This window comes from Gorilla gorilla, chromosome 1 (assembly GCF_029281585.2).
Source record: "Gorilla gorilla gorilla isolate KB3781 chromosome 1, NHGRI_mGorGor1-v2.1_pri, whole genome shotgun sequence".
Taxonomy (NCBI): domain Eukaryota; kingdom Metazoa; phylum Chordata; class Mammalia; order Primates; family Hominidae; genus Gorilla; species Gorilla gorilla.
In genome coordinates, this window is record NC_073224.2 from 48,526,295 (window position 1) to 48,545,294 (window position 19,000).

General features: G+C 50.1%; 1 protein-coding gene across 1 annotated transcript in view; it reads left to right on the forward strand.

Annotated features, from left to right (window-relative positions):
- The first annotated feature begins 7,262 nt into the window (after nt 1-7,262).
- Nucleotides 7,263-19,000, forward strand: part of PLXNA2 (plexin A2) — a 222,069-nt gene continuing 210,331 nt past the window's right edge. Inside the window, exon 1 of the mRNA XM_031014522.3 lies at nt 7,263-8,008. The gene's annotated coding sequence lies outside the window, so the exon portion shown is untranslated. The remainder of the gene's footprint in view (nt 8,009-19,000) is intronic.

The window sequence follows — 19,000 nt, forward strand, 5'->3', positions numbered from 1 at the left end:
CAAGAGAGTATTTCACAAAAGGAATCATAATGAACTTAATATTAAACTGACTAAGAGGGGAAACCTAAATGTGGGCCTTTCCTTCTAGGAATTCGAAACTCAGAATATGGAAAACATTGTTAATGTGGTTATTAATTGTTTCGTGATGTCAGCGCTGATGCAGTTGATCCCTGCCTGCCCAGCGTTTGTGCCACTTTTGGATTTTTCTTTTCAGACACTAGCAATTCACACCCTGTCCTAAATTTATAGCATGGGGCAGGCACTGTGGTTTGCACCTGGATGTCAGGATATTTGATTTGCTTAAACAGCGTGTTTGTTTATTTTTGCATGGAGTGGTGGACTTCACTCTCCCATCCTCCTTCCCGGGCAAGGTCCCACCCACCCCTGCAAGGCCCTGGACCAGCCTTCACCTGTCTGGCTTGAGGCCTCCCAGATCCCCCCTAGGCCGCCACTCAGCATTGCCTCACAGTATACCGGAGACAGAACCCCAGAGCAGGGACTGGCTCTTCAAACCAGCCCCTGTTCATCACTCTTGTCACACTCGGGGCTATAGTCCCAGGGAGAACCTGGCACCATGTTAGGTACTCCAGATATGAGTCAGGAAACAGAAGTTGGAGGCTGGGGGCTTAATGGGCTGTCCCTGAAGAGCTTGCAGTCAGAAGCAGGAAGAAATTCTTCTGCTATCATTCTTGTCTTTCTTTCTCCCCTAATTAGGAGGAGCTGTGAGTTCAATTCTGTTGGGGTTTGCAGGGCACAGATGCAATCAAGGCGAAGTCAGACACTGGCGTTTTGCTCACCCGGCTCCCCGTGGATTTCCACAAAGACCGACTGGCATGTTCTCTTTAAGGGGTGGGGGTGACACGCGTTGCACCCAATTATCCCATTATTCTGAAAGGCAGGCGTGGCCACATATGTGGTGTTGTACATGGCAGAGGTGACAGAAGCTAGTAGAGATTTGCATGTATTGGCAACTTCTTTCCTACAGGCCAATTCCCATTATTAAACACACACCCACTATAAAATAGAGGAGAATTGAGCTCATTAGTATGATTGTTTTAAAAAATCATGAAAACAATTGCAAAAACATGCTCTCCTTTGTAAGAGAAAATGATGCTCCTGACCCTCGGCAGAACTAAAGCTCTGCGATGCTTTGCCTGATTCGTGATGAGTCTGGGGGCATTCTCCTGTGGCAGGGGCTCCAGGTCTTTGGCCGGGGAAATGCTAAGAAGCAGGCTGAGGCCTGTTGCTTCCCACTTACTGGCTTTCGAACTCCCACATTGATGGGCCCCCACACTTTCATCACTTTCTCCTCATCAGAAAAGGGCAAAATTTGAGAAAATGGGTGCCAGATCAGCCTGCATTTACATTCTGGCCATACCACACACTACCTGTGTGATCTTAGGACCATCACGTGACTTCTTGATCATCAGTTTCAGCATCTGTAAAATGGGATGATAAACCAGGCATGGTGGCTCACACCTGTAATCCCAGAGCTTTTGGAGACTGAAGCAAGAGGATCGCTGAGCCCAAGAGTTTGAGGCTGCAGTGAGCTATGATCGCACCACTGCACTCCAGCCTGGGCAACAAAGCAAGACACTGACTCAAAAAAAAGAGGGAGTGGGTGATAATAATTACTTAATTACCTTGTAAGATTAGAGTTGTGAGGATTAGGATTAGCACAGAGTAGGAATTCAATATATTTTAACTTATACCATTACATTTTGATAATTATGGGCAACTGAAGAAAAGGTATTGTTTTGTCTCAATGAGGACGCTGGGACAAAATGATTACTTCCTATCAGTTCTGTGAATTTCTGATCTCAAAGCAAATAAATGGCACTGATTTTGTCCAGTCTTATCCCCACCCGAGAAAGCCCTGGCAGGCCTGCCCAGAAGACATTGAGCCCTCAGAAAGCCTTAGAACCCAACTGTAGTTCTAGCAGCAACTGTCCTCTGAACCAGGCTATGCAGCAAAGACAGGAGGTCAGTGACTCAGCACAGGCAGGGGATTCCTGGCCAGTGAGGGCTGCTGAGCAGGGGTGGACCCCAAAAGCACATTCGCATAATACATCTCAGCCCACAGGGAATGGGACCATGCTAATTTCTATGCAATCACAGCGTGTTCTCCAAGGCACCTCAGCCGCCCCTCTCTTCTCTTGCTCCCTGGGAGGGTGTGGGTGTGTACGTGGGCTGCTTAGTAATGAGGACCAACTCCAGCCTGGGTGTGCTTTGTGATTCCATAGAGGAAGATTGGTGGACAGAATCTCTTTTTCTCTGCAGCATTTTCGAGTGGAAGAGCAGGAGAGAAGGAGGGACCCTGAGGTGATGGACAACAATGACCCCATAAGCAAAGGGATATTTCTGGCGAGCCCAGCTGTTTTTCCTAGAAAACCAACCAAGAGAAGAACTGCAGTTGTACAGTTGGGAAATAGGTTTGCCTCCAGATGGAACTTTCAGGTTTTAAGAGAACATTCCCATGGATTTGTATAATGCTTTCTGGCTTGTGAAGCTCTTTCATAGTCAGCATCTTGCAAGACATGAAATGCAAGGGACATTATTCCACTTTATAAAGGAGGAAACCGAGGCACAAAGAGATTTACCCAGGGATTATGTGACCAAATGATTAGTTTCTCCTTTGGGGGGATTCTTTTAGAAAAAATAAGAGAGGAAGGCCCTTTTCCTGACCCTTAGTGCTAGGAATAGAGCAAAAAAAAAAAATAAGTCCTGAGCCTCAGCCTTCACCTTCCATGCCTGGAGCCCAGTAGTCCACACTCCCCTCCCCCACCCCTCCTCTGAAGCCTTCTAACCTTGCAAATGCCAGAGCCTTGCAAACTGTTCCAGGGACCTATTTAAGTAGGTTTGGGACTGCAGTTGCCTGGGCTTCACAGAGAATATTCTTTTCCCAGAGCAACACACTAGATGGATGGAGGAGGGGAGGGAGGGTTAGGGAAAGAGGACGAGGTATACAGGGACATAAGTTCTGCTCGTGGGAGGTTTAGTGAGAAAGGAGCGAAATCCTGCCTTGTTTGATTTGGAGCCTTAACAGGCTTGCTACTGTTTAAAGTACACAGGAAAGTGGGATTTGTGAAGGGAGGAGAGGGGAGGGGAGGGGAGGGGAGGGGAGGGAAGGGTGACGTCTTTATGAATGGTACTGAGAACCCCGGAGCAGGTGCCCTGTTCCTGTGTCCTGGGCTGCCGGCCCCGTTGCCTGGGCTGAGACCCACCACTCTGGCATCCCGCAGTCTCTCTCTTCCATTCATAGGACTTGGCCCACACACTCCAGTCTGGCCTGTCTGGACCAATCCCTTTGTTCCTAACAATGTAGGGGGTAAGGGGAGGCTGCTCTGCTGCTGGGGTTGCCTGACAGCGTCTGCTGGATGAAGGTGAGGTACCTGGTAGGGAGACAGAAGGGACCACATTTCTGCCTGTCTATAGTGGCAAGCCTGGGCTCAGGGCAAATGAAAGATGACATGCATCTTAGAGCAGAGACCAATCAACTTGGTGGTAGCATCAGTGGTCTCAGCTTTGGGAGCCAGGTAGGTACAAACCGGGCAACAGCCAGTGCACCATCCAAACATTGCCCTCTGACACTGGCAAGCAGGAGCCCCTTGGCTCCCAAGCACAGGTCCAGACACACATCCTCCTGAGCCCACCTCCCAGCCGACTCAAGGCACCGTAAATATATGCATGCACACACTCTCAGGCAGCATTCCCATGCTAAACACTGATAGCTTGCCACCCCCCACCTCTAAAGGGAACAGACTTGATGCTGAAAGCCTGCCAAAGTGTGGCTGGCTTCCAGCACCAAAAATACCTCCTGTGATCCGAGGGGCTACTGTACTGGCATCTATTTGTGGGGCTGGAGCTGCTGCTGTGACATAAAGGACTTCCCCTAGGGATGGGCTAGTTGCCCATTTGGGCCTGTGCTCCCCAAAGTCTAAGAGCTTGCTTTCCAGGGCCAAGGCCTGCTCCCAGCCTGGGAAATGCAGGTGGCAGCATCTTAACCAAACCTGCCTTCCACAGGAGAAATATTCATTCTTCACAGGAAACATTCTGTGGCATTCCAGAATGTTGGTGCCCTGTCCTCTCCCACTTCTCTCATTCTCTTGCTTAAGTAACCCATCTAGTTACTTAGTTTGCTTCTTTGACAAGCAAAGAAGAGGCCTGGGGCCTGGAACAAGAATGCAGAAGTGACAAATGACTTTCAAGGTGAGGTTCCAGGAATATCTTGACTAGGGAAGGTAGGTAGGTTGGGGTGAGTGGAGAACCCTGTTGAGTGTGCTATGATTTTCCAATGATGAGGATTTGGCATAAGATAAACATTTCCCCATTCATTCATTTGTTCATTCATTTGATAAATATTTGTTAAATATCGACAGCCTGCTCACAAATGTGTTGCACTACGTCTATCCTTCCAGTTGGAAATGAGGACAAACTACAAGGCCCTGACAGAGGACTGGTCAGTCCCAAGGGGCTGTGGGCCTGATATCAGATGGACAGAATGAGGAAGAATATAGTGAAGGGCAGAAACATACAAGAAAACCAGAAACCTCAGAAAGAGATAGATCTGAGGTTATAGAATCTGTAGGATTATTGCCATGCTTTCTTTAAAAATATGTGCCAAAGCAGTAATTATGGACTGTATATAGTTCCATTAAAGGAAGAAATTTAGTAAATTTGCTCTTCATAAATATTGCCGTAATAAATGAATGAATACCCAGATCAAAGGGAGAAGGTTAATGAGCAGATGTAAAGACTAGAGGTTCAGGTATACCGCTGTTGCCTCAGAGGATATCAAATCTAAATACGAACCATGAACCCAAGGTTTTGGTTTTTTTTTAAATTCTCAGAGCATGTTATGGTAATTAGATGTTTAGCTAATAAGATCCATATTTGTTCTAGCCTATTAGGACTAAATATAACAACAATCTTTCCATTTTGATGATACTATTACTTCTTCCAACACTCTTACATATATCTATTTTAATTCCCCCAGTTGTCTGGAGAGTGAAGACAGAAACTCCCATCTTACAGATGGACAAACTGTGGCCTAGAGAAGTTAGAGGTACTTCATCCAAGGTACCTCCCAGTAGATCAAGTTAGCGCTCTTTCCATTGCTATGCTGACCACAGGCTCTTCCATAGTCTCACAGGACTCAGATCTTAGACCCTGTTCAGTGGCAATGTGGAATCTGGATGGCGTCGTGCCACCCTGTCAGCCACAATGTGTTCTCCCGCCTGTGTTCCCTCTTTCTCTCCCTTTATTCAGGAAAGAGAGGGGAGGTGTGGGGATAAAAGATGGGGTGAGTGGAAGAGTCTGTTTCATTTTATGCTTCCCTGCTCTTCATTCTAAGATTTATTTCTGGACCACAGGACTGGGGGGGGGGGGGCATATGAGAAAATTATTTAAATTGTATCATAATCTTCCCAAGATGTGATTAAATTGAGGCATAGGGAAGAGAGGTGACCTCTTCCAGAGTCAGACACCACTTGATTTAGAACCAGAGGGCCCTAATTTTCAGCTTGGAGCTTTATCAATTAGATGTCTCCAATCCTACCACTGCTGGTCTTAGGTGTAGCTGGCCAAACTCCATGAACAAATGGAGGAATTGTTCCAAAATCTTCTAGCATCTTCTTCAAATCATCTTTTTTAATAAATTGTGGTTTAGATTCAGTCTACCCAGAGATAAAACGATCGACTAGACTGTCTGCATGGGGAGACAAGATCTACTTATAAAAATAAATAAATAATAATACAGGGTAAATATGATAATTTATTGGTGTGTTACCAACAATGAATGCTAAAGAAGTTTGAAGGAAAGAACAGGTATGGATCAGGCAACACAGCTTAGACAGATTCTTTGTGGTCCCACAGGACAAAACTAGCAGTAGCCAGTGAAAGTTACAGGAACACAAATTTCAGCTAATTACAATGAAGAACTTTTGAAGAATTCGCTGATTTCTGCAGATGTTGGAGTAAAGCCTAGATCCCCCAGTCCTGTGTTGAATGTGCGATTGTTCGAGATGACTGGTTAGTCTAGATTTCCTTTTCTTCTTCCTCTCTTTCTCTCTCTCTCTCTTTTCTCCGGCTCCCTTTCTTCGTCCTTCCCTCCCTTCTTTTCTTCTGCCGCTACTGCTCTAAGAATTTGGTGCAATTGCTTTTAGGTATTCGCAGTGATTTTTGTTGTTTTTTAGATTTATACCACTGAGGACTGTGGCCACGAGAGGGCAGTAGAGGAAGCTTATCAGAATACTTGGACAGGAGTAAACTCGTGTGCGCTCTAATCGCGAGCAGGGACTACGCAGATCCTGCGAACTCGCTGGGGTCCAGCTTGCAGGCCCCTTCCGGAAAGCCGTGTCTAGAGGCTGCGGAGTTACTGAGACTGTGTGGCGAGGAATCAGTGGCCTTGAGGGCACCGAGGCATTGTCATCCAGAATCCCGAAACCTCTCACCTTAGGTTATTAAAATAAGTTATCTTATTGCCACCCCTCTGATTACCCTGCCAGAAAGATTCTCTGAATTGGATATAGAAAGCTCTTCTCCCGTCCCCAATGCCCCCATGCAAGTCGGGACTTACCAGATGCCCAGGATCCCTATCAGGGCTGGAAGTTTGAGATTCAATTCAGAGCAAGGTTCATCTTCTCATTGCAATAATAATAATAACAACAACTTCAAGCCTTATTTGACAGCTTGTTGGCCTTTTTCTTTTTTTAATTTACAAGAAGAGGAAATTTGCTCCCACAAATTCCAAGACTCTAGTCTCAACCCCACCAGACAAGCCCCGTTCCTCCCCACTCCCCCCTCACTCAAATTAAAGATGAAGAGGGAGGTGTGCAGGATGTGTGCGGTGACAGGTGATGCGAATGGGGGGGATTCCCTGTCCCTACTGCCCTCACCCACTCTTCCTGTGTTCTGAGCTCCCCCCTAACCCCAACGCTCGACCTTCTATTCCCCCGGGGGCCAAGCCAGCTGGGCTCCCAAGGCCCGACTCGAATTCCCGGGCCCTGGCAGCATTTTCCTTGCCCCCTTGGCTACTTAAGGTGGCCGATGGGTCCCGGCTGAGCTGGGCGCAGGACAGGCAGCCGAGCGGCCTCCGGATGCCAAACCTGCTTCTCCTTTGTTGACAGCTTGCGGAGGAGGAAGTCCGCGCGGGCGGGGGAGGGGGCAGGGGGCTGGCGGTTGCGGGCGGTGCCAGCAGCGGGCGCGGCCCCAGCCCGGGCGGACGCGGCCGGCGGGGAGGGGGTTAACGCGCGCGGCCTCTATGATAATGAGCTGCATGGTAAAATAGGGAGGCCGGCGCTCAGGGCTCCTCCGCCGCCGCCGCCGCCGCCGCCGCCGCCGCCGCCACCGCGGGAGCCAGAGCTGCCGGGAGGAGCGGCATCCGCGCCAGACTGGAGCGGGAGGGCGGCGGAGGGCAGTTGCTGGGAATTTTTCAGCCGAGAGGGCGAGCGATCCGGAGAGAGACCCCGAGAGCTTGGGAGCGGTCTGGAGTGCGAGCGCCGCAGCCAGCGGAGCAAACCTCGAAATAGATCTGGAAAGCCAGGCTCCCGGAGGAAATGGGACTGTGAACGAACGGGAGAGCAAGAAGGGAAGGAAGCGCCGGGATTGCTGATGTCAGAGGAGCCCGGAAAGTCGCGCTGGAAAAATCTGAAGACAGCCGGGGCTCTGCTTCTTCCCCAGGAGAGACACCGCCGGCCGCCCCCACACGCCCCCTCGGCGCCTCCGGGTGCCCCCCGCGAGCCGGCGACAGCGCCCAGCCGGGCTGCTGCGGGGCGACGGAGGACTGAGGGGCGCGCGGAGCGGAGACCGAGGGGCGACTTCAGGAATACAGATAAGTGTCTGGTGGCTTGACGTGGATTTTAATGAATTTGGACTCCATGTGGATTTGGTCGTCTCCCTGATTCCGAGCTGCGGGCAGGGAGAGGGGCCTCGCGCCGCCCTCAGCAGCCGGCGGCGGCCGAGGTAGACGGAGCGGGGACGGAAGGACAGACCGACGTCGCCGAGCTGGGTAAGCGGCGGCTGGGCCGGGCGCTCGGAGTCGGCAGCGCCCTCCGCCCTCTCCCCACAGGCGCGCACACCCGTGGCGGCTTCTCCCGCGCCCGCCCCTTTGGGGTCCCGGCCCCAGAAGACCCGGCTTGGCCGCGGCAGGCGAGTCCCCGCGTGGGCTCGGCCACTTTCGCGGGCTGGAGCGCGGCGTGCGCGGGATCGCAGGCTCACTGGAGCCGCTGCCTCCCGCCCAGGGCTTCCCGGCCGGCAGCCCGCCGGCTTCCCGAACGCGGGCTGAGGCGGCAGCAGCGCTCCGCGGCGCGCCTCCACCGCGCACCTGCCGGCGCTCTGCGGCTTTGGGGAGCTCGGGGCGACAAGGCTGTCCCGAGAGCTGGAGCCCAAAGAGGGCCTCGGTGGCACCAGCGAGACAGCCCAAAGCCGCACTGGCCAGCGATCGATTTGGGGGCGTTCACTCCAGTTCCGGGGTCCCTGGTGGCCGCCGGCTGTCCCTTCCGATCGGGGACTGGAGATCAGGGGAATGGGAAAACATCATTTGCGCGGGTTCCATGAGGCTCAGGGAGAGATTCCAGGGCACTGAATGGGTCTAAGTGTTTCATCTCCCGGGACTCCCTTTGCGGTGTATCGCCCAGCAGGGGTCCAGCCCCTTAGTCTGAGCACCACAGGAGTGCTGGGGGTTGAAATGGGAGTTTGCTTAGGGTCCCAGAGGCTCCTTATGAACCATTTGAGAATGTTTCCTTCCATGTGCTCTTTCTTGCCCCACCCCACAAGTGAGGTAGGGATCCTAGAAAATTCTAGCCCTTTTTATCCATCCCACAGGTAGTCTCTATAATGCCAATCATGGTCTAGATGCCCAGAGAGTCACCAGAAACTACCATTTTAGATCCCCGAAAAAAGTCCACCTGTTTGGAATGACCCTTGCCCTAGTGGGAGCTACCTACTCAAACTCAGGTCTGCTCAGGAGGGATAGAAATAATGGGGGGGAGGAAGTTGGATAAAAGATTTGGGGCTCTAGGTCAGTAAGGGTCTAGAAATGAGAGCCCCATGAAGTGGGCAATGGAAATATGAACAGGTCCCCGGTAGGAATCTAAGATCTTAGAGTGACAGTGGCACACCAGTAGAAAGTACACAAGGGACATGAAGGCAGCATCAGTTTGAGGGGACTGGGACTGTCAGTCATAGCTTGAGGCAGTCACTTGGGGGCCCATCAGTTTGGAGGAACCCACAGAAATTTGGGGGCACATTCATTTCCTCCCATTCACGCGCACAGTGGACAAGGCTTATGAGCGGCAGGCCAAGATGAGTATCTTGGCTGGCCTGGGCTGGAGGCTTTGAGAGCAGGAGTCAGGTTTAGCTCTCCCCTCTCCCCACACAATAGCAGTCTCCCTCCTTTGCTGGGCTTCTTTCCCAGACCTTGAAACTTCACTCTTCCCTCTGGGTTGGCTTTGGATTCTGGGGCCTTCTACTGATTGACAGAGCCCCAGGAAGAGATAACCTTGGCTGGAGGAATTCAGCTATTCCTAACTGAAATGCACAACTTTTATGCAATCACCCCAGAAAGCTCCCAGAGTTGCTTGCAGCCCTCTCCCCTCTGACCTCCAGGCAAGAAAAGACAAGAATTCATTAACTTCCCTCTCTCTTCACGGAGCACCATTTGAACTAATTACCTGGGATCTCTCGTTGGTGGTGGCCTGGAGGCTGAAGGGGCAGTGAGGAGAAAGGGTAGGGAACCAAGGAAACAGTGGAATCTGTCAAAATACCCTAGCGAGGTTGTTTTTCATTCCCCTTCTTCCACCTGGCATCACCACCAACCCCTCCTCATTCCAGAACTTGCCCCTGCTGCCACCAACCAGCATTACCTAAAGGAGCTATTTCCCTCCACTCCACAGCCGATCGTCTTCAGGGACCTGCTGATAAAGGGAGGGCAATGCAGATTACCCTCTCTGCTCCCTCACTGTCCTCAGCAAATTGCATTAGGATGGGGGCAAACTGGCTTGCAAAGCAGTTAAATGGAAATGACATTTGGAGCGATGTGCAGGGAAGATGCTGAGGAGCAGCAGTGGTAAAGTACCAGGAGATCTCTATCCAGGGACCATGAGTCTGCCAAGGAAATCCCAGCTGGTCCTTCTTTTTGGCAGGGCATAAGGACAGGGGTCCCTCGAAGCCTGGAGCAGGACAGGGGGGCTGGCTAGCTTTTCAGCCCAAGTCTAAATGAAGAGTATGGCAGTGTCTTATGTCCATCACCCAAAACCATGTCATTACAAGGTTGGTGGCCCCCCTTTCAGAGCTGGTCTGAATACCTATCCCTGTCTTCAGAGCACCAGGGAACATTCACCCTGCAACTCTCTTGACCATCAAAAGCTGCAGATGCGGTGAATGTAAAAGTTCATTCACCATCTGTTTTACTGAAGTCTGCACTTAAAATGAGGTTAAAAAGAAAGCCCTCAAAGAACAGCTACCTGTTTGCTAGGTCCCTTTCCCATTTACCAATACTTCTGCTTACTCAGCTAATCTTTATTTCATGGGCAGGTTACAAGAAAACAGGAACAGGAGAGGAAACCAGTGACATGGTTAAATATACAAGGCAGCAGCTGATAGCAGCCTAAACTCACCACTTTAGGTGCTATGAAATATTTATGGTGCTGGAGTTGTCACTGTTTGGGGGTTTTATAGTTTCTATCCTACCTCATTTTCTATGATTGCCTCCCTAAGATATAGGGTTTGGTGTGGGGGAGGCAATTCCTGTCTCCAACAGCACCTCCCCACCACCACCAGCTGTCTCCCTGCATTGCCACACAGCTGTCTCCACACACACAAAATGAGGCACAATATACTTCTGTCCATCATGGCAAATGGAGAGGCAAGGAGCGCCTAGCCAAGCCCCCACCCCCCACCCCCATTCTGATCATAAAGAGACTGGAGCATTGTGTTACAGTCTGTTAACTAGAAATAATTCAGGACTGACTGTCCATAGGGAAACTGGTAGAAACAGGCTTTGAGGTGCTGGGAGTTTTACAGCTCATGTGCGTTCCCCCCTCAGCCCCGGTCACCACCGCCCCACCCAGGGGCAGTCTGTTATCAATTCATTATATGTGAATATTCTATTTCTACCCTTCACATATGCTCAGTTCAAACAATGATGAATGGAACCAGTTCTCTGAACAGTTTTTTCACTTCGTTACAAAGATTTCATGCCTGATTAGAGTAAATGAGGGGTGGGTGTGCATCCACTTCTTTTTCGGTCATTTCTAAAGGTGAGCCCTGTGGAGACAGAGAGAAAGGCAGTTCTTCCCAGGGTCAAACAGCTGGTCTCAAGGCACGAGGGACGGATGGCTGGTAAGAAGAGGATATCCCCGTCCTCCTGGGCTTAGCCCTCAGGCTCTCCTGGGCCTCATTCCCTGGCATTTGGGCATATGGAACCTCTTTATCTAGCTCCACACTGCTCCATCTGGAATTGGAGGGCAGAAATAGAGGCGAGAAAGTTCTTTGTTGGGGAGCAGGGTCCTTGCCGGGTAAGAGTGTAAGGGGAGAGGAGGAAGGAAGGGCACAGAGCTGAAAGAAATGGCTGAGGCCTGAGCAGTGCAAAAGTTCTCTGCTTCTACAGTTGGTTAACCATTAACCGCCTTCCCTGCTCTGGTTCTGTCTCTCTCTTGGGTGAAAGAATATCTCTGGGAAACTCAGAGGACCAGCAGGTGTTCCCCCATACCCCCCTTCACCCCAGCTTAACATTTGCTCTGTCTCCACTGTCCTGCCACAGCCCCAGGCTCGGCCACTGACCCCCACTCACCTCTTCCTCTCCTTCTTCCCCTACCCCAGCATACTCTTCCCACCCACTGCCAGTTGTCCCTTTACCCAGGCATTGCCAGTTGTTTGCAGGGCAGGGCGTGTGTCAGAGACTGGGAAGCTGGCACAGAGGTGGGGAGAATCTATTGAAGGGAGGAGCCGGCTTCACACAGGATTCGGAGCAGGAGCTCTGAGCTCAGGTTATAGACAGCTCTATAACCACTAGGATTTTCCTAGTGCTTCTCACTGTGGATCTGGCTTGTGGGTGGCTGTTTTGGCCGTTTGAGGTGAGTCCATGTGGTCCAAGGCCTGACCAAGGCATTCCTAACAGGTCAGACCTGGAATCCTGAACATCAAAGAAAACCAGCAGGTGGATGGAAGATGTAGATCAAGATGCAGGAGCAAAGGCACACATGGAAAGACAGAAGTCAAGATGTGGGCACAGGTGCAGATAAATGGAGAGAGGGAGGAAGACAGCAAGGGAAGATAAAGACAGAGAGATTAACAGTGTGAATGGGGGCGGACAGAGCTCAGAGTGAACACAAAGAGAAAAGTGGGAAAGAGAGCCTTGCAGGCAGAAGGGGGTTTTCTGAATCTTCACTGGCCAGGGAGGCTCTGGGCTGAACTGAGAAGCCGAAGTAGCAGGTTATCGCCAGTAGAGGGGACTCTTGAAAGCCAGGCTTGGTCCAAAACAGTGGCTTTTGTGCTTTTTTTTTTTTTTAGAAGAAAAAAAATATTAATAGATGAGATATATTCGAAACTCCCAGCCGTCACTTCCCACAGACTACAACTGGTAGGGTCCTATTGCCAGTGGGACCTTTGGGCCTCTTTCTGTTTGCAGAGGATGAGAAGGCGCCTGCAGCATTAAGCAGGGATGCATGGGTTGTGAGCAACTCCGGAGAGGCCTGCCCCAACAGGTCACGTCTAGGGCTGGGTGGCAGGGAGGGAGTGCATTCTCAACTTAACAGGGAGTCCAATCTGCTGGCTGGCCCGCCAAAAGGCCCTTGCTGTTCTTATCAGCAACAGAAGTTTCTGGCCCAACCCCGAGGGGCCTTCACATGCTTCCCATCTCCCAACTCCCTAAATGCAGATTTTTGAGACTCTCAGGTAGTAGCAAAACTGCTCCTGAGGAGACCTTTTTTTTAAAGAGCTTTCAGGAACTGAATGCATGTCAACATTGTATCGCTGATTTAATCTTTTTCTTCATATTCTCTGTGGGAATCTTTCTCTGAATTATAATTCCCCCTTTCATTTCAGCAGAGGACAATATTGAGAGACAGCAGAGTCCAGAGGCTTTTCTCATCTAAGGAGATAATAACTGCCTAACAGGGGCATGGAAAAATATTGAAGTATTGGGATGGGCAGGAGACCAGAGAGCTTAGCAGCATCTCTTCCAATCTGATAGCATCCCTTGATAGTTCATCTTGGTTTGCTTTAGCTCAGATGTACCTGGAGGTCAGGGCAGGGGGAAGGGAGGATAAAGAAAAGAAAGAAGAAAAACAAGATAAATGTACTGTGTTATGAAAGTTTAATTCTGCTTTTCTTTGGCTAAAATTACTTTGAGGGTGAAAGATAAAAGGTAGTGGAGTTGCCCTTGGAAAGTTCAACTTGTCTTTCAGAGGGAAGAGGAGGAGGGATCCCAGGGCTCCGAGTGAAGAGCTGGTGAATGAGCCTGTCTCCTCTGATCCCCCCAAAACACACATATTCTCTCCGAGGCTTTGAGAGGACAGAAGCTTCTGACAGAGGAACCCTAGCACCTCCCAGCCCTCTTGGAGGAGTTGTTCTCCCAGGCTTTCTCTTGTTCTGTCTAAACAGCCTCCCTCTCAACCATAGTATAGAGGGATAGAAGAAGGAGAGATTCTTGCCCTTTGCACTGAACCAAATAGGATGACACTGAAAGCGGGAATTGGAATTCGTTTAAGTTTAAATAAATAGGGATCGATCACCTGTGTGGTGCCAAGAATGTGGTAGCTCCCTCCTAATACAAGGATGAAAAAGTAATAGATCTTACCTTCAGGGCATTTACAGTACACTCAGGGAGTGGAGGAAGAAATTGCATAGCCAAGTACCCCCAAATACCTTTAGTAAAAGGCAGAATGGCATTAACAGTGTATACTACGGGGTCAGAGGAAGTGAGAGCAGACAGCTCCTCAAAGCCTTTGGTTTAAGTCATGGGAGGTGAAGATTTCCAGGAGAGACTCAGAGGTGCTGGAGAACTTCACAGTTTCCTGTGAAGTAGGATGACTATTTAATGCTCTCGCAGTCTCCAGCCTCTCACAGCTACCTGTACCTACCCAATTTTCCCCTCGTTCTTCTCTGAGGATTTTAAACTGGACAGCGCTGGAGTTGTTTTCTATTAGTCAATATCCTACAGCAAGGACTCCAGGGTGCACACTCCCAAGGATTTTCATGTTGTATTCTATGTAAATTGCATCCCTTTCCAGTACTTCTGGAGCTGACGTGTAGAGGCCAGTGTGGTGCCTCAGGAAATATTATTACTCATCCACATTCACATTTAAGTGTCCAGAATCCTGCTATTATGCATCTACTCTTATCTGAATGAAGTTATTAAATGGAAGGACCTGAGAGGGAAGATTTGGATTTTATCCCTACACCTTGGCTGTCCACTCCTCGGGCTGCCTCTGCCATGTGCTTGCTACCTGGAGAAGGAGCCAATCTCTTTAAAGCTTTCTGTCCATAAAGAGGGTAGAGGGATACTAATAGAGAAAGGTTAGGAGGATGAAGATTTCAACTCAAAGAGAAGGTAGCCATTCTCCTTTAAGCTTTCTGTCCATAAAGAGGGTAAGGGATACTAATGGAGAAAGGTTAGAAGGACGAAGATTTCAACTCAAAGGCAGTCTCTAATCCTATAAAGGAAGGTCGTGCTCTCCCTGCACCTTGTCTGAGGCTGGGGAAGCCACATCAGTGATGCTGTCAGGGAACCGACCCCTGCACTGGGAAGCGCAGAGCTAGGGCCATACTTGGGCTTCAAGAGGCCTGTGAAACCTTGGAGATTCTATATCTTCAAGAATGATGTGGGTATGTGTAGTCTTGTATTTCTGAAGAGAAGGAGTTCTTGCCCCCTCCACAATGTAAAGAACCACTAGATTCCAGTCTCTAGAGCCTTTCCTAGCCGTCATTTCCGCTTCTGCTCTGGTGGTGGAACAGGGCTTTGGATGAGGAGCTGTAACCCCAGTGCCTCTGAGAGTAGTAGACAACTCACTGAGTGAACAAGAACATGCCAGGGACAGCTCAGAATGTCAGCGGAGCCTATGGATTGTGATTGCTCTGTGACTATGGGCAGGTCTTTTTACATTTGAGCAGGGGTTAGAGGGAGCAGCCGGCCAGGCAGTGTGCTCCACCCTTTAAGGGAGAGAGGGTGGAAGGTTCAGGAGCAGAGGAAGGGGTGTGTAGAAAAGCCCTGCCTTGCCTTATAGAGGCAGCAGGACCAGCGGGCAGACAGAAGTGGCAAGAGGGGATGTTGCTGCTTTGAAGTGGTTTCCTGCTTCATAAAAGTGAAAGGCCTCGGCTGGGCTGGGTAAATATTACGTTGGCCTCTGACCTCCCACCTCCCCTGACTGCTCCCCGGTTTCCCATTTTTTTCTCCTGAGGAACAAAAATACCTGAAGGAGAAGAGCCAATTTTTTGAATTTCACTGAGAACAGCGTTCTTAGCGGGAGCCCAGCCCAAGCCAGACAGGAAGACCCAGGCTCCTTCCCCGTCCACAGGCAGGAGGCCCCTCGTGAGTCAGCAAAGCTCTCGTTCCAGGTCTCCACTCCATGTTTTAGGGCAGTGGTGTTTTCCAGGAGCGGGGCCGGCTGGGATTTCACAGTGCCCTGACGACACTGATGCCCCACCCTGACTCCAGCTGCCTAAAACTTTCTAACAAGTCCCTTCACTCTCTGTGACATTAAAACCCAGGCTACCAGGTTTTCTGTAAGGCAAACACCCAACCCCCTGAGGTTTATCTGTAAATGAACAAAATTCGAGTCTACCGCCCCACTCTGAGTGACCCACAGGGGGTCAAGTTCTTCAAGTTCTTCAGCTTTCTTGGGCCACAGACTTAGAGAGAAAGATCTGAACTGCATGGGGAGCTGGAAGCCCCTCCCAGCGCCCTCCTGCAGGAGGTTTAGGCCCCACTGAGATGGTTGAGAGCAGATGGTCAGGAAGAGCCTGGTGTCAAAGAATCAAATAGGAACTAAGTGCCCGCCTTCACACTTGTAGCCCTTCCCACTTCCTAAAGATTTCTCACCAGTTGACCGGTGCTCACCCTCCATTTGTTCCCTGGTCCCAGGAGGGAGATAAGAGGTTAGTTATGCTCTGGCAGAATTGGCTCCTGCCCCTTACCCAGCACCTCGGTTTCTCCATCTATATAATGGAATGAATACTCAAGCACCTTCACTTGTCTTTGTTTCTGGAGCCAGGCCCAGGAAGAGGGTGTTAGGAAAGTTGGAAAAACGACAAGTGCTGGAAACAAGGAAAACTATTCTAAATTTTGGAACAGGTATAAGAAGCGAAACTAGGGTTATTTTCCCCCTCTCTCTCCAAATCTGTTTGGAATTTTCTGAGAAAAGTAAGATTTTATTTAAAGAAAATCTCTATGCTGAAGAATAAAGGGCTGAAGACTTGGTGGAGATGGGACATAGAGAAGAAAGCCAATAGTGGCCCTGCAAGGAGACCACATTCAGGGCTTGTGGTCAGCATTTAGCCAGTGGGATTGGAATTTGAATTCTGACTTTGCCGCCCTTGGGTTTTTAGTGCCTTCAGAGCTCTGAGAGCGTACATGAATGACACTGTCGTAGGATTGGTAGGTTGGCATTGCTGTGGGAGTCAACCCTTCATGGAATAAGAAAACGCAGAGCTCATGGGTATCTGGCTGCCTGGCTGCAACAGGGCTTGCATCTCTCCTGCACAGAGTAGCTTTTACCCAGGCCCACATAGTGGATGTGGAACCCAAGTCCAAATTGGGTAAGTGCATTGCCGTGAGTCACACAGCAAGCTGCCATTCACTGCCCTCCAATTGCTAGGAGGTTTGTTTGCCCCAGCGTCACCCACCACACTCTCTTGATCTGCCCACTTAGCTACCTTTTCTTTCCAGTCTCTTGTCCCCTGCACTGTGCCCAGTGAACTCCCCCATCTCTCTCTTCCTTGGTTTTGAGCAGACAGGCATCTCACGAGAGCTCCTTGGGGCAGGGACATGGATGGAGCAGACACATCAGAGTGTGTTAGCAGGAGTGGAGTCCAGGAGCCCAAGCTGGACGCTGGGTCTCAGGGATCAGATCCTTGGTAGCACTGATCATCGGTCAAAACCTAGCAGGATGTCTGGGGAGAAGCATTAGCTGTCTTCTAGTAGGCCAAGAAGCTCCCCAAGCAACACAAGGAGCTTTGTCCCTGTTGGAGATGCAGAGTGCGGGATGGGGCCTGTGAGAGGAGAGTCCTAAACATCCCACAGCACTGTCCAAGAGCCTGCTGCAGAAAATGGGGTCAGCAAGAGCCCTTGATTTTCCTTTCTAAATATTATTTTTTAAGAAAGAGTTTGAACTGCAGAATAAATAGGTGTTTGGTGTAGAACACTTGGGAAATGTTTTTGAGTGTTTAATAGTACCTTTTACCCGGGCCCACACAGTGGATGTGAAACCCAAGTCCAAACTGGGTAAGTGTATTGCCCTGAGTCACACAGCAAGCTGCCATTCACTGCCCTCCAATTGCTAGGATGTTTGTTTGCCCCAGCCTCACCCACCACGCTCTCTTGATCTGCCCACTTAGCTACCTTTTCTTTTCAGTCTCTTGTCCCCTGCACTGTGCCCAGTGACCTCCCCCATCTCTCTCTTCCTTGGTTTGGAGCAGACAGGCATCTCACGATGAAGCAGTATTCCCTGTGAGAACTGACCTCTCCTCTTCTCTTCCCATCTGCCGGCCCTTAGCACACACCACAGCCCTTCCATGGTGCTGCGCAGTGTGGTGTCAAAAGACCCCCCCTTTTAAATAGCTCCAACCAGCTTTCCTCCATCCACAGCAAGCCTTGATATTTGCACAGTCAATGGCTCTGGCAAGGCCAAGCTGCCCCTCCCTCCCCGAGAGGCACTGTGGGCACTGTTTGTGTTTCAGTCTCTATAGACTCAGCATTCACAACTTGAAGAGGCTGAGACAATGACCCAAGCAGCTGCCTGCAAACTGTGCTGGCTGGGAGGCGCAGAGAGCTCCAGTCTCACAAGGCTGCGAGGGAATGAGAAGGCAGGGAGGGTCGCCCCAGCTTGGATTTGCACACCATGCACCTGGGAGCATTCTCAGGCAGCTGTGGCTGACCTGGAGGAAATGAAGGGGGCTGGGATCCAGAGAACCTGGTCTAGGCCACCCGATTGACTTCCACTGTGGGCCCCCAGCTTCCTTGGCCAAATTTTCCACCAACTGTGCAGTCCCTTGGGGCCAGGAAGAAAAAGCAGGGCCCTGGGGAAGCAGCCATGTCTGGCCTGGGGATGGGAAGAGGCAACATTTGTCTGCATAGAGAAAAATAGGAAGCTTCGCCTGGGAGAAGAAAAAAAGATACGTTCCTTGCAAGAAATTTTAAAGTTGGTGCAGCATTTCATTTGACTGAACAAGTGTTTATAGAATATCCATATACCGAGTATGATAGAGGGGAGACAAGTCATTGTCCAGGCTCTTGAGGAGGTTTCAACCTGGCAAGAGAGGGTATGCATGCAAATCATCGTCCTACAAGTCACAAATAAGTATTGCAAAAAGACAGAAGGAGAGAGATTAGCCAGAGCTATCCCAGCCTGGAAAAGGCTACTTAGGGAGGGAATGGGCTCTACAACATTTAGGGAATTCAAGCAGAGGCTAGAAGATGGCCAGGTCTCAAGAAGAGATTCCTGCATAGAGCAGAAAGATATCGTAGCTGATAGCTGAGGTCTCCACCCACCCTAAATCTTCTAAGCTTGAGTTCCCTCTTTGCTGCTAAGTAAATCCAAATTCAGTGGAGGAAAAGGCTGTGTTATGAAGTGGAGTGTCAGGTCCATACGATTGGATTCCAAAGTAAGTAAAGTTGGTTCTCACACCTTCAGGCCCAAGGCAGTCTCCACCGAGCAGGGTGCGAGGAAGGCTCGGCTGGGATTAGCCCTGGTCTCCTCTGGAGCCAGAATTCTCCTAATCATGTTAAAATTAACACTCCCTCTACAAGCAGGAGCAGACCCCTCTGAACTGAGATTTGGTCAAT